The following is a 14,093-nucleotide window of genomic DNA, read 5'->3' as shown; positions in this document are numbered from 1 at the left end:
GGGGCCTGTGCCGGCTGTCGGTGGTCTGTACGGGCCTCTCGGGGGGCCTGTGCCGGCTGTCAGTAGTCTGTGCCGGCTGCCGGGGGCCTGTGCCGGCTGCCAGTGGTCTGTACAGGGCTCTTGGAGGCCTGTGCCGACTGTCGGTGGTCTGTGCTGGCTGCCAGTGGTCTGTGCGGGCCTGCTAGGGGTGTTGTGTGTGTGGAGGCATCGTCCGATGGGACTACAAGTCCCATCTGGCGATGCCTGCTACAATGACAGTGATTGACACATTAGCCAATGATGGGACATACTACATACATACTACATATATACTACATTCATACAACATACATACATACTACATACATACTTCATATATACTACATTCATACAACATACATATATACTACATACTACATACATGCTACATATATACTACATTCATACAACATACATATATACTACATACATACTTTGTATATGCTACATTCATATAACATACATACATACTACATATATACTACATTCATACAACATACATACATACTACATACTACCTACATGCTACATATATACTACATTCATACAACATACATACATACTACATGTATACTACATTCATACAACATACATACATACTACATACTACATACATGCTACATATATACTACATTCATACAACATACATACATAGTACATACTACATACATACTACATACATACAACATGCTACAGACATACAACATACATACTACATACATGCTGCATACAATACATTCATATAACACAGGTCAACGAAAAAAAAATTTTTTTCTGGTGTCCAAAATATTTTAATGAATTTAGGGTATTTTTGGGGTGCTGATTCTGAATATGTCATCAGTTTTGCCAGATTGGCTCAAGTTTTTGAGATTTTTGGTATCTTATTTATAGCACTTGTTGGTAAATGCGACGCATCATCTCATTAATTTCTTTGGATTAGTACTTGAACTGAGCAGTTCTCAATATAGTTTTGTGTTAATTAGTGTTCTAAAAGTTTGTTCATAGCTTGATTTTTGCACTAACTTTATGTTGTTGTCTGTTTTCCAGTGAAAAGCATGAACTCATCATGAAGAAGTTGTCTTAACGATCCAGACTCATTCTGTTACATTTGTGGTGAATATACACTGCCAAAACATAGAAGAAACATAACACACTTCGTAAAAAAAGTGTATTTTGCCTATTTTGGGGTTATGCTTGGGGACCAAGACAAGTTTTGGGCACCACACATAGTGTGCAAAGCATGTATCGAATTATTACGAAAATGGAGCAAAGGACAAAGAAAAAGCTTCAAATTTGGTGTTCCAATGGTGTGGAGAGAGCCAAAAAATCATCATGATGACTGTTATTTCTGTGCAGTGCAAGTGCAAGGATTCAATAAGCATAAGAAACGAAAATGGGAGTAACATGGAATCTGCAAGAAGGCCTGTCCCTCATTGTGAAGATGTGCCTGTACCTGTGTTTACCATAAATAACAGTCATCATGATGATTTTTTGGCTCTCTCCACACCATTGGAACACCAAATTTGAAGCTTTTTCTTTGTCCTTTGCTCCATTTTCGTAATAATTCGATACATGCTTTGCACACTATGTGTGGTGCCCAAAACTTGTCTTGGTCCCCAAGCATAACCCCAAAATAGGCAAAATACACTTTTTTTACGAAGTGTGTTATGTTTCTTCTATGTTTTGGCAGTGTATATTCACCACAAATGTAACAGAATGAGTCTGGATCGTTAAGACAACTTCTTCATGATGAGTTCATGCTTTTCACTGGAAAACAGACAACAACATAAAGTTAGTGCAAAAATCAAGCTATGAACAAACTTTTAGAACACTAATTAACACAAAACTATATTGAGAACTGCTCAGTTCAAGTACTAATCCAAAGAAATTAATGAGATGATGCGTCGCATTTACCAACAAGTGCTATAAATAAGATACCAAAAATCTCAAAAACTTGAGCCAATCTGGCAAAACTGATGACATATTCAGAATCAGCACCCCAAAAATACCCTAAATTCGATGAAATATCTTTGGCACCAAAAATGCTGTTGACCAGTGTAATACATACATAGACATACAGTACATATAACATAGAGAACATACTCACCATCACTTGTCACTTTGATCCTCGAAGCCAGTGTCATATATGAAAAAATATGAAAATAACAAACAAGCCATATACTCCCTGATCCGCAGATATCCACGAGGGTCCCACGCCGATCTCCCGTGGAGAACAGCAGCATCAGCTGATGCGACCGCTCTCTAGGGGCTTCAATAATCCAATGAAGGGAGGTAGGTATCCTTCCGCACTGTATTCCTCCGCCACTGTAAAAAAATAGTCCCTAGTCTCACTTTTGGCATTGCTGTGTGAGAAAGTTCCCACGCAGCTTTTGCCATAAAGTGAGACCAGGGACTATTTTTTACAGTGGAGGAGGAATACAGTGAGGAAGGATACCTACCTCCCGTCACTGGATTCCTGAAGCCCTGTAGAGTGCGGTCGCATCAGCTGATGCTGCTGTTCTCCACGGGAGATCGGCGTGGGACATGCGTGGATTTCTGCGGATCAGGGAGTATATTGTTTGTTTGTTGTTTTCATATTTTTCCACAGATGACACTGGCTTTGGGGATCAAAGTGACAAGTGATGGTGAGTATGTACTCTATGTTATATATACTGTATGTCAATATGTATGTATTGTATGAATGTATTGTATGCAGTATGTATGTAGTATGTATGCAGTATGTAGTATGTATGTATGTTGTATGTCTGTAGCATGTTGTATGTATGTAGTATGTATGTAGTATGTATGTATGTTGTATGTCTGTAGCATGTTGTAAGTATGTATGTAGTATGTATGTACTATGTATGTATGTTGTATGAATGTAGTATATATGAAGCATGTATGTAGTATGTATGTATGTTGTATGAATGTAGTATATATGTAGCATGTATGTAGTATGTAGTATGTATGCATGTTGTATGAATGTAGTATACATGTAGTATGTATGTAGTATATATGTATGTTGTATGAATGTAGTATATACAGTATGTAGCATGTATGTAGTATGTAGTATGTATGTATGTTGTATGAATGTAGTATATATGTAGCAAGTATGTAGTATGTAGTATGTATGTTGTATGAATGTAGTATATGTGTAGCATGTATGTAGTATGTATGCATGTTGTATGAATGTAGTATATATGTAGCATGTATGTAGTATGTATGTATGTTGTATGAATGTAGTATATATGTAGCATGTATGTAGTATGTTGTATGTATGTATATTGTATGAATGCAGTATATATGTAGCATGTATAGCATGTATGCAGTATGTAGTATGTATATATGCTGTATGAATGTAGTATATATGTAGTATGTATGTAGTATGTATGTATGCTGTATGAATGTAGTATATATGTAGTATGTATGTAGTATGTTTTTGTTTTTTTTTACATTCAACACAATAGCCGGATGATTGGACTACTACTGTCCCATCATTGGCTAATGTGTCAATCACTGTCATTGTAGCAGGCATCGCCCGATGGGACTTGTAGTCCCATCGGACAATGCCTGCACACACACAAGACCCCCGGCAGCCGGCACAGACCACCGACAGCCGGCACAGGCCCCAGAGAGGCCCGTACAGACCACTGGCAGCCGGCACAGGCCCCCGGCAGCCGGCACAGACCACTGACAGCCGGCACAGGCCCCTGAGAGGCCCGTACAGACCACCGACAGCCGGCACAGGCCCCCAAGAGGCCCGTACAGACCACCGGCAGCCAGCACAGGCCCCCGGCACCTGGCACAGACCACCGACAGCCGGCACAGGCCCCTGAGAGGACCGTACATTCCACCGGCATCCGGCACAGGCCCCTGGCAGTCGGCACAGACCCCCGAAAGGCCCGTACAGACCACCGGCAGCCGGCACAGGCCCCCGACAGTCAGCACAGACCCCGCCCGCACACACAGACACGCCCAGTGTCCACCCACGCACCGCCCACACTCTTCCCCCCTCCCAAACAGGATGTACAAGGCAAGAAAGGAGTTTTTTAATTCCAATATTTCTGTCCCATTGACTTGAATGGGACTTCCGGTATCGGAATCCGCGATACCCGAAACTTTTTGTGTGTCGGGCTGATCCAATCCGATCCGATATTTCTGAATATCGGATGGTATCGCTCAACACTATTCACCACAGTCGAGGTGAGGGAGAGCCAGTCAGCTGTTCCAGAAGTAGAAATGACTGCTGTTTCCAAAAGTTGATGGCCATCGCAGTCCCCCAGTACCAGTTGCCCAGTCGCCATTACTTCTCTAAGAAAGCTGTGCCTGCGCTACACCAGCATGTCGCTGATAACATCATCCGTTCACTGAAAAAATCTGTGTCTGCCAGGGTGCATTTCATCACTGACACCTGGACGAGCAAACATGGGCAAGGGCATTACATCTTGCTGACTGGGAACTGGGTAACTCTGGTGGTTGTAGGGGCAAGCAATCAAGGGGCCGCTCCACAAGTCTCAGAATCCCCAAGGCTTGTGGAACAAACCTCTGTATCTAACAGTTCATCCACTGCATCTGCCTCCTCCACCTCCACTAGAGCCTCCACCTGTGCCCTTAACCTCTCCCTTAATCAGACACGAGTAACAACAGTTCAGATAGCATCTCCCCCATCTCTGTACTGCACAGATATGGCTCACCGCAATCATGCAGTGTTTAAATTAATATGCCTTGGAGATTGCAGTTACACAGCTCAAGAGTTGTGGACAGGTATCCAGCCTGAGTTCGCACAATGGCTGTTCCCACTAAATCTGGAGCCAGGGAAGGCTTTGCGCGATAACAGCACAAACCTGGTGGTGGCGTCCATACGCCGTGGCAACCTCATACACGTGCCTTGAATGGCTCAAGGCCTAGTGGTGCATCAATTTTTCCATCAGTATTCCAGCCTGGATATGCTGTTGCAGAAAGCCCAGTTGCTGTGTGCTCACTTCCGACGATCGCACTCTGCAGATCATCGACTTGAATCACTACAGAGGTATTTCGGCCTACTGGTTAACCGTTTTATTAGTGATGTTCTGACGTGATAGAATTCCACTCTGTACATGTTGCAGCGACTGTGGCAGCATTGACAAGCCCTGGTGCAGTATATCCTTTTTCATATCCTTTTTCATAGCTTAGGCCAACGCAGACCGGATGTAGTGCAAATCACGCTTGCGAAGTGGGCGCAGGTGAAGGACCTCTGCACCCTTCTGCACAGTTTTGAAATGGCTACTAAGATGGTTAGCACTGACGATGCCATCATCAGCATCACTGTTCCGGTCATCTACATCCTGGAGCACACTTTGAATAGTCTACCTGAGGAGTTGATGGTCCCAGAGGAGGAGTTGGAAGCAGAGGAGGATGCGGAAGGGATAACAATATCTCAAATTTCCAGACAGTAATCACAACGGCGGGTGCCATGGGAGAGTGGCTTATAGTGATCAAAGGGGGCTCATGGTACCAGACAAACTGTTAGTGAAGATGCAGGAGCTGAGGAACAAATGGAGGAGGACGTGGTGATGGACTCGCAACAGTCATTAGATGAAGTCGATAATGATATGCTCTTTGTTGTCCGTAGTTGTTTGGGATGGCGGAAGCAATTTTGAGTATTACCCCGCCACCAACATAGCATGGACTTGGACCTCATGGAAGCGCCCGACACATGACCGCCTTCTTGCTGCACTATCTTCAACACGATACCCATATTCGTAGGGTTAAAAATAGTGCTGACTTCTGGGCTGCCACTCTGTTAGATCCACGGTAAAAGAGTAAATTTAGTCGGATGCGTCCCACCCCTGGAAAGGGATGTGCGCATGCTGGAGTATCGAAATACGCTTGCAAACAATCTTAAGGGTATGTGCACACGTTGCAGACTTGCCTGCAGAATTTTGGAGGTTGGGCAAGAAATGACATCACAAATTTTATTTATTTTTTTGTTAAATGACATATCTTTATTTAGCTTACAAAAACGCATACAATTCGCATGAAAAAAACGCATGAAAATCCACATAAAAAATGCATGAAAACTGCATAAAAAAGAGTGTATTTTTACCTGCGTTTTCTGCCAAGAGGTGCAGATTCTGTGCAGAAAATTCTACAGGCAAATCTGCAACATGTGCACATACCCTAAGAGTGGTTTTCCCCAAGACAGTAGTGAGGTACATGGTGTACATCCCAGTTGTAGACGTCCAACCCCGGGAATGTCAATACATGTGGGGACAAATGACACCGCAAGAAACGACCTGGAAACCATCTGCAGAGACTTTGAAGACTTAGGCAAGAAAGTGAAAGAACTGGGAGCGCAGGTGGTCTTCTCTTCCATCCTCCCAGTGGATGGCCATGGAACAAGGAGGTGGAATAAGATTCTGCAGGTGAACAACTGGCTACGTCAATGGTGCCGTCAGCAACAATTTGGATTTCTGGATCACGGAGTGAATTACTTATACGATGGACTACTTGCTAGAGATGGGGTGCACCTTACGAAGACTGGAAAGCATGTATTTGGAAGTCGCCTTGCTACACTTGTAAGGAGAGCTTTAAACTAGAACAACATGGGAAGGGAAGCAAAAGACCAGAAAAAGCCATACACCTGACAAATGCTATTGAGAACTCTGCTATTAGAAGTGGAAAGGAAGAACAAAGACAAAAGAATCTAATTAATAAAAATATAGGAGAAAGGGAAACCTATCACAAACTAAAATGTTTCTATACTAATGCACAAAGCATGGGCAACAAACAAGGAGAATTGGAACTACTAACACAGGACAAGAAATATGATGTCATTGGAATCACTGAAACTTGGTGGGACAATACACATGATTGGAATACAAGACTAGAAGGATACAACTTATTTGCAAGAAACAGACTTGATAAACGAGGAGGAGGTGTCGCATTGTATGTTAGAAACGCGTATATCTGCACAGAGATTGAAGCTTCAGAGACTGGGAGTTCTGTGGAAACTGTTTGGGTAAGAATACAAGGACAGAACAATGGAAAGGACACCATTGTAGGCATTTACTACAGGCCGCCTGTGCAAGCTGAAGATATTGATGAACTCTTTCTGCATCAAATGGCCAAGTTCTCCAAAAAATATGACATAGTTGTCATGGGAGATTTCAACTATCCAGACATTTGTTGGGAATCTCTCTCAGGCAAAACTAATAGGTCAAGGAAATTCTTATCCTCTCTTGCTGACAACTTTATCTTCCAAAAGGTAGGGGAGAAAACAAGGGGAACTGCTACCTTGGATCTAATCCTTATAAACAGGGAGAAAATGGTTGAGGAGGTAAAAGTGGCTGGGACTCTAGGAGGTAGCGACCATGTTATTTTAGAATTTTGAATAACTAGAGGCGGAAGACCTGTGAAGACTCAGACGTCAAGGTTAGATTTCAGAAAGGCAGATTTCAAGGGATTCAGAAAGAGAAGTGGAGAGATCCAATGGCTGGATATCCTTAAAGACAAAAATGTCCAGGAAGGATGGGAAATCTTGAAAAATGAAATTCACAAAGCACAGTTGTTAACAATTCCGAAAAGAGGGAAGAATAGGAAGCATTTAAGGAAACCAGGATGGATGAACACAGAACTTAAGCACATGCTAAAAGGAAGAAAAAAATGTTTATAAAATGGAAAGAGGGAGGCATATCTAAAGAAGAATATAATGCTGTCTGCAGAACCTGCAGGGCACAAATCAGATTAGCTAAAGCTGAAAATGAATTGAGGCTTGCAAGAGATGTCAAAAGCAATAATAAAGGATTTTGGGGATATGTCAAAAGTAAAAGAAAAGTCAAAGATGCTATAGGATTTTTACAGGATGAAAATGATGAAATGGTAAGACAGGATGTTGAGAAGGCTGAACTTTTAAATTCCTATTTTGCATCTGCTTTCTCTCAGAAAGGAAATGTAAAATCAACTGTTATTCACTGTCCTATTAAGGGAATAGAAGAATCCAGGATATCTATAAACAGAAAGATAGTGAGGAAACACTTAGCTAACCTAAATGAATTCAAGTCTCCAGGTCCAGATGAATTACACCCCAGAGTACTGAAGGAGATAGCAGAAGAAATTTTTGAACCCCTCTCCATAATCCTTGAAAATTCTTGGAGAACAGGAGAAGTGCCAGAAGACTGGAGAAGAGCAAATGTTGTTCCTATCTTCAAAAAGGGGAAGAAGGTGGACCCAGGCAACTATAGGCCGGTGAGTCTGACTTCTATACCAGGAAAGATCTTTGAACAAATTATTACAACATGTATGTCAATACCTGGATAAGAATGAAGTGATTAAACAGAGTCAGCATGGGTTTGTAACTAATAAGTCATGTCAGACTAACTTAATTTCCTTCTATGACGGTATCACTGATTGGGTGGATCAAGGAAATGCTGTAGATATAGTATATCTTGACTTCAGCAAAGCATTTGACAAAGTCTCTCATACAATCCTTATTGAAAAAATGACTAAGTATGGAATGGACAAGGCAACTGTTAGGTGGATTCATAACTGGCTTAGTGATCGGACCCAAAGAGTGGTCGTAAATGGCTGCACATCCAGTTGGAAGAATGTCTCAAGTGGGGTACCACAGGGCTCTGTCCTGGGCCCTGTATTGTTCAACATCTTTATCAACGATTTAGATTAAGGAATTGAGGGTAAACTGATTAAATTTGCTGATGACACAAAGCTAGGAGGGATAGCTAATACTAGAGAAGAGAGAGAGAGGATTCAAAAAGATATAAATAAACTGGAGCAGTGGGCAGCAACTAACAGAATGGTTTTTAACAGGGAGAAATGCAAAGTACTACATCTGGGCAATAAAAATGAAAAAAGCATATACAGAAAGGGAGGAATAGGGCTAAGTGACAGCACATGTGAAAAAGACTTGGGTATACTAATAGATCACAGACTGAATATGAGTCAACAGTGTGATGCAGCAGCAAAAAAGGCAAATGCAATTCTAGGATGTATTAACAGAAGCATACAGTCTAGATCACGTGAAGTCATTATTTCCCTCTACTCCTCTTTGATCAGACCTCATCTGGAATATTGTGTCCAGTTTTGGGCACCACATTTTAAAAAAGACATCAACAAACTGGAGCAAGTTCAGAAAAGAGCGACCAGAATGGTGACCGGTCTGCAAACCCTCTCTTATGAGGAAAGGTTGCAGAATTTGGGAATGCTTAGTTTGCAAAAGAGAAGACTGAGAGGAAACTTAATAGCTGTCTGCAAATATCTAAAGGGCTGTCACATTGTAGAAGGATCAACTTTATTCTCATTTGCACAAGGAAAGACTAGAAGCAATGGGATGAAACTGAATGGGAGGAGAGACAGATTAGATATTAGAAAAAACTTTTTGACAGTTAGAGTGATCAATGAGTGGAACAGGCTGCCACGAGAAGTGGTGAGTTCTCCTTCAATGGAAGTCTTCAAACAGATGCTGGACAGACATCTGACTGGGATGATTTAGAGAATCCTGCTTTGAGCAGGGGGTTGGACCAGATGGCCCAGGAGGTCCCTTCCAACTCTACGATTTTATGATTCTATGATTCTATGACATCATCGCCAAAAGATTTGCAACAGCAGCAGTGTAGGGGGCATAAGCAAATAAGAGTTTTTAAACACATTTTAGACCAGCCTGTGCAACAGCAGAACAGAGTACAATTCTCACGCGTTGTGAACGACTGCAAAGGATAGTGCAGGAGTATCTGGAGCTCAATATCAACGCAATCAGGGGGTATTTGGACCCTTTTTGGTCTTTAAAACTGTAAGAGTGTCCTGAGTTTGCCTGCCACATCTTGGAGGTTTTGTCATGCCCGGCAGCCAGCATTCTCTCAGAGTGTGTCTTCAGCGCTGCTGGTGGTGTCCTGGTGGATAAGCGCATCCAGCTGTCCACTCAAAGTGAAGACCGCATAACTGTCATCATGGATCTCCGATGACTTTTGCTCTCCAGTCACAGATTGGGCAGACTAGGCGATGATGTCATTTTTAGTGTTATGTATTGATCTCGTGTTATTGCAGTTGCTACTGTAATCAAAGGTGTGTCAGAGGCCTATTATACTGTTTCTACTCTGTAGAAATTGATGGCACTTTAGTTCTGTGTGGCAACTTTTTTTAGAAATGTGGAGACTCAAAGTTGAGTCTCCATCTGTTGGGTTTCCCATGTAAGTAGGGCTCCCAGACAGGCAGGCCTGCACTTACTTTCAGTCATCTACCTATGTTACTATTCTTACAATTTTCTATGAAACTGATGTTTGTGCCCTCTGTGTAGCTGGAATAAAAAAATGGAAGTATTGCATGAAACTTTAATTCCAATCTGTAAATGCTGGCCAGGCCCTGATACCACATGCATGGCCCATGGCTGACTGCTGTTGTGCCATTTGAACATTTCTACTGTGGGTCAATTGATACCACTTTTCAAGATATCTGCCTCTAATTTTAGTTGTTTGGGAAGCTTTTTGTCACCCCTTAAGGTGTTGTCTATGTGTTTTGGTTTTGCCTCGCATTGAATCTAATGGCATTTTTGTACATTCGACGAATGGTTAGGTGAACGGTGGTCCGTTGGGCGAATCTGAACCGAACCTTGAAAGGTTTGCTCATCTCTAGTCGGCATTCATTCTATGTGACTGCAGTCCTGTGAATACTCACATTGTCCTCTGTGAGTATTCTCCAGTGCTGGCGCCAGGATTGGCTTGTGGGTGACTGCAAGAATGCAAAATGAATGCATGCAGTCACGTACAGAGTAGACATGCGAGGTTGGACACATCTAGTTGGAATGTGGCTGGAAGTATGCAAATTGCATTCTTGCAGTCACATGGCTGCGTCGGTACCAGGGAATCCTCACAGTGCGCACAATCTTGTAGCTTAAAGGGGATGTCTGGTCAAAACCATTAAGTCTGCAGTCACTCTGTGTGACTGCAGACTTATCAAGCTACCCAGCCCATGCACTGTACGCTGTGGGAATTCGCTGGTTTCCGACCTGGGATTGGTGGGTATGTTTGAGCAACACATGCTCCCAGCCAGTGGGCGTGGCCTCGCTCCATACTCTCCAGTGACACTCCAGTGGGCATGTCCAGTCAAGGGCATGACCTCACTCCATAAAAGTGTATGGAGAGCGAGGCCATGCCCACTGGCCAGGGTATGTATAACTTATAATATTAACAAATTACTATTGCGCTTAGAGCCACTTATTTGATGGGGTTTAAAAATAGGATATTCTGATACAATAGGAGAGAAATCTTCAGCCGTTATGAGCAAATGCAATATCACTAAAAAATATATATTGGCATAAATATCAGATTAGGACAAAATATGGCGATTGACAGCAGCCGCTAGGTTATCGGACAAAAGAAAAAAAACAGTATCCTCCGTGCTCGACTATCACGCATGTGCTCGTCATTATGCTATTTTTTATGTACACACACAATAGCTAATTATGAAAAGTCCTCTGAAACTATATGCATGTCTTAAAGGGATTGTTTGGGCATATAATAACGATGAACTACTCTTAGGATAGGTCATCTATATCATATCAGTGGAGGTCCGGCACCTGACATCTGATCCAAACCCTAGAAGTAGGAAATTGTGAGCATTGAACAGAGCAGAACAACACAGCTCCGTGCAAAGTGTCGCTGCTGCTAAGACCTATAAGCTCCTAAAGCTAATAACAGCTGATCAATGGGGGTGTTGGCTGTCAGACCCCCACCGCTGTGATATTGCAGAGCTATCCAATGGATAGGTCATCAATATTATATTCAACACAATATCCAATAAACATATCAATAGTCAATTGGAGACCTTAAATAAGGAAAAACACTATTCCCATCATGTTAAAAAAAAATGGATTTGTTATAACTATGCACCTGAAACAATGGATACAAAGTACCCAAACACACCACTAGAAGAAGCATATAGATAAATAAAATATATTTTTTATTAATTTTAAAAATACAATAATCAAATACTAAATACATAAATTAAAAAATGAAAAAATAGAAACATATGAAACACCTATGAGGATATAATCAAAGGAAGGATAGTACTCAAGTACACTGAGTTGTAAAGTGGAGTGGTAATAGGCTATATGGTAGCTAAATAATAAGACCCAAAGTAGGAAAACCTAAATTGTCAGGTTGATAGTATAGTGCATATAGTGCAGACCATAGTGGTCACAAAATACCAGCCATGAAAACAAACATAAGGAAATCAAATTTATAGCTAACCCATAATGTTGTGTAAAATGCCCATCCACGGTACCACGAATGCCCCGACGCACGTTTCGTGGATGTGCTTTATCAAGGGGAGTGTGTGTCATCTTACCTCATCAGAACTTTTTATACCATACTGTTAGAGAGCGTAGCAAATCATCTATTGCCCATGTAACCGCCACCTGCATTGCATTCCGGCACTCAGCTCCAGCGTGTGTGGAGGAAATGCCTCCGTAATGTCAATAACACATGCCGGTAATTGAAAGAGGCCTTTGGCCGTGCAAAGACATTGGGTGCAGTACGTATGCGCATGATGGACGTCATCTTTAAGAAGTACAGTGGTCGCGGCCATTTTGGAGTGGATCTATTTGCAGTCAACAGAACATTGCACATGTGTAAGCGGGTCACCATGAATCTGAAGTACACTGTGTGTGGCCATTTTTGAAAGGTAGTGATTTAAAACTGCAGCGTGCCAGGGGAAATAGAAAAAACTAAGGGAACATGTAAAGAATGTAAGGATTCCACAGACTAGGGAATAGGCATGAAGACTAATAAGTATGAAACAAAAAAAAATCAACAAAAAAATTAATAATCAGAATGAACAAGATACAGTAAATGACACATCAATATTATATGCCTGGACAAATGCATTTAGCATCGCAAAGGTGGGCAATTCAAGTTTTTTAAAACTTTTTATTTATTCCACTGTTATGTTAATTTAATATTATCATTTGACTAGTACTTAATACAATACTTCAAACTTAGTAAAATGATAAAGTAGTGTAGTGAGTGGCTAATCTGAACTATTAAAGGGGTGGTCCGAAATAGAACTTAATTTTCCTCCTAATTCCCTATCTATTTGGTGCCATAATCTAAACTATTTTCTAATATACTTAAAGTAAAAATTCCCTAACTACACTATCTAACTACTTTTTATTCTTTTTTTTTACGTCTTACTTTTTTATGAGGCTTTGTTAGAGAATCCCAGTGCATTCTGGGATACTCAACAAAGAGTCATCAGGGGCAGAGGCTGCGGTCATTGCTGTAGCTCTTGCCCCCTTCCCTGAAACATGTCATCATCAGTGCCCTTCATTTCATGGATTGGTTTAATGCCTGTGCAATGTGCGATGTTCACAAAAACAGTGCGCTGTCTCGCCTGTTCAGATCAGTAGTAATGAGCCGGCACCAAAGCGCACGTTGTTAGAAGAATTCTTGGCTTGCAGTGCTGTCTCTGCTAGTGGCATCACTTTGGGGGCAGCACTGGTCTCTGCACGCAAGTGGGTCGCCCTCCAAGGGCTGTGGGGTACTCGGTACCGGGCCGGTATCAGTGGGATGTGTCACAGCAGCGGTGACCCGGACCGTGGCCCTGGGCGCCCAAGTAATAGGAAGATGTGAATGGTGGAATGTAGTTAGATGAATAGTCCGTGACGCCACCTGTGGTGTTTGGCAAGGGAGGTGTTAAGCCGACGCTGCATGCAGATCCGCTGGGACTGATGGTATGGTGCAGCAAAGATGTAAAAGCTCCCCACAGGTGAAGCTATAGTCCCAGGGCAGTGTAGATGTGGTTGGCATGGGGATGTGGCAGTTCCATAAGGGTAGGAAGCAGACAAGACACAGCGGGGTGCAATTTCTATACCTTTACTTGATAACTGCAGTCCAGGGTCCTGATTACAGATTGTAACGGAGCAGGCTAGCCTGGAAGCAACTCAGGGATTCTCTCTCAGCAGACGGGCTGTGCAGTCTCCTTCCTAGCGCTTGTTTGAATGAAGTACTCCTAGTACTGAGTTACACTGAAGTTCCTCCTGTCAGATGTTCTCAAGAATCTTACTTGCATGGCAGACAGCTGTAGCC

This window comes from Dendrobates tinctorius, unplaced genomic scaffold (assembly GCF_039654945.1).
Source record: "Dendrobates tinctorius isolate UK_male_01 unplaced genomic scaffold, ASM3965494v1 ptg000037l, whole genome shotgun sequence".
In the NCBI taxonomy this organism is placed as follows: domain Eukaryota; kingdom Metazoa; phylum Chordata; class Amphibia; order Anura; family Dendrobatidae; genus Dendrobates; species Dendrobates tinctorius.
Note: the sequence above shows the minus strand (reverse complement) of the source record.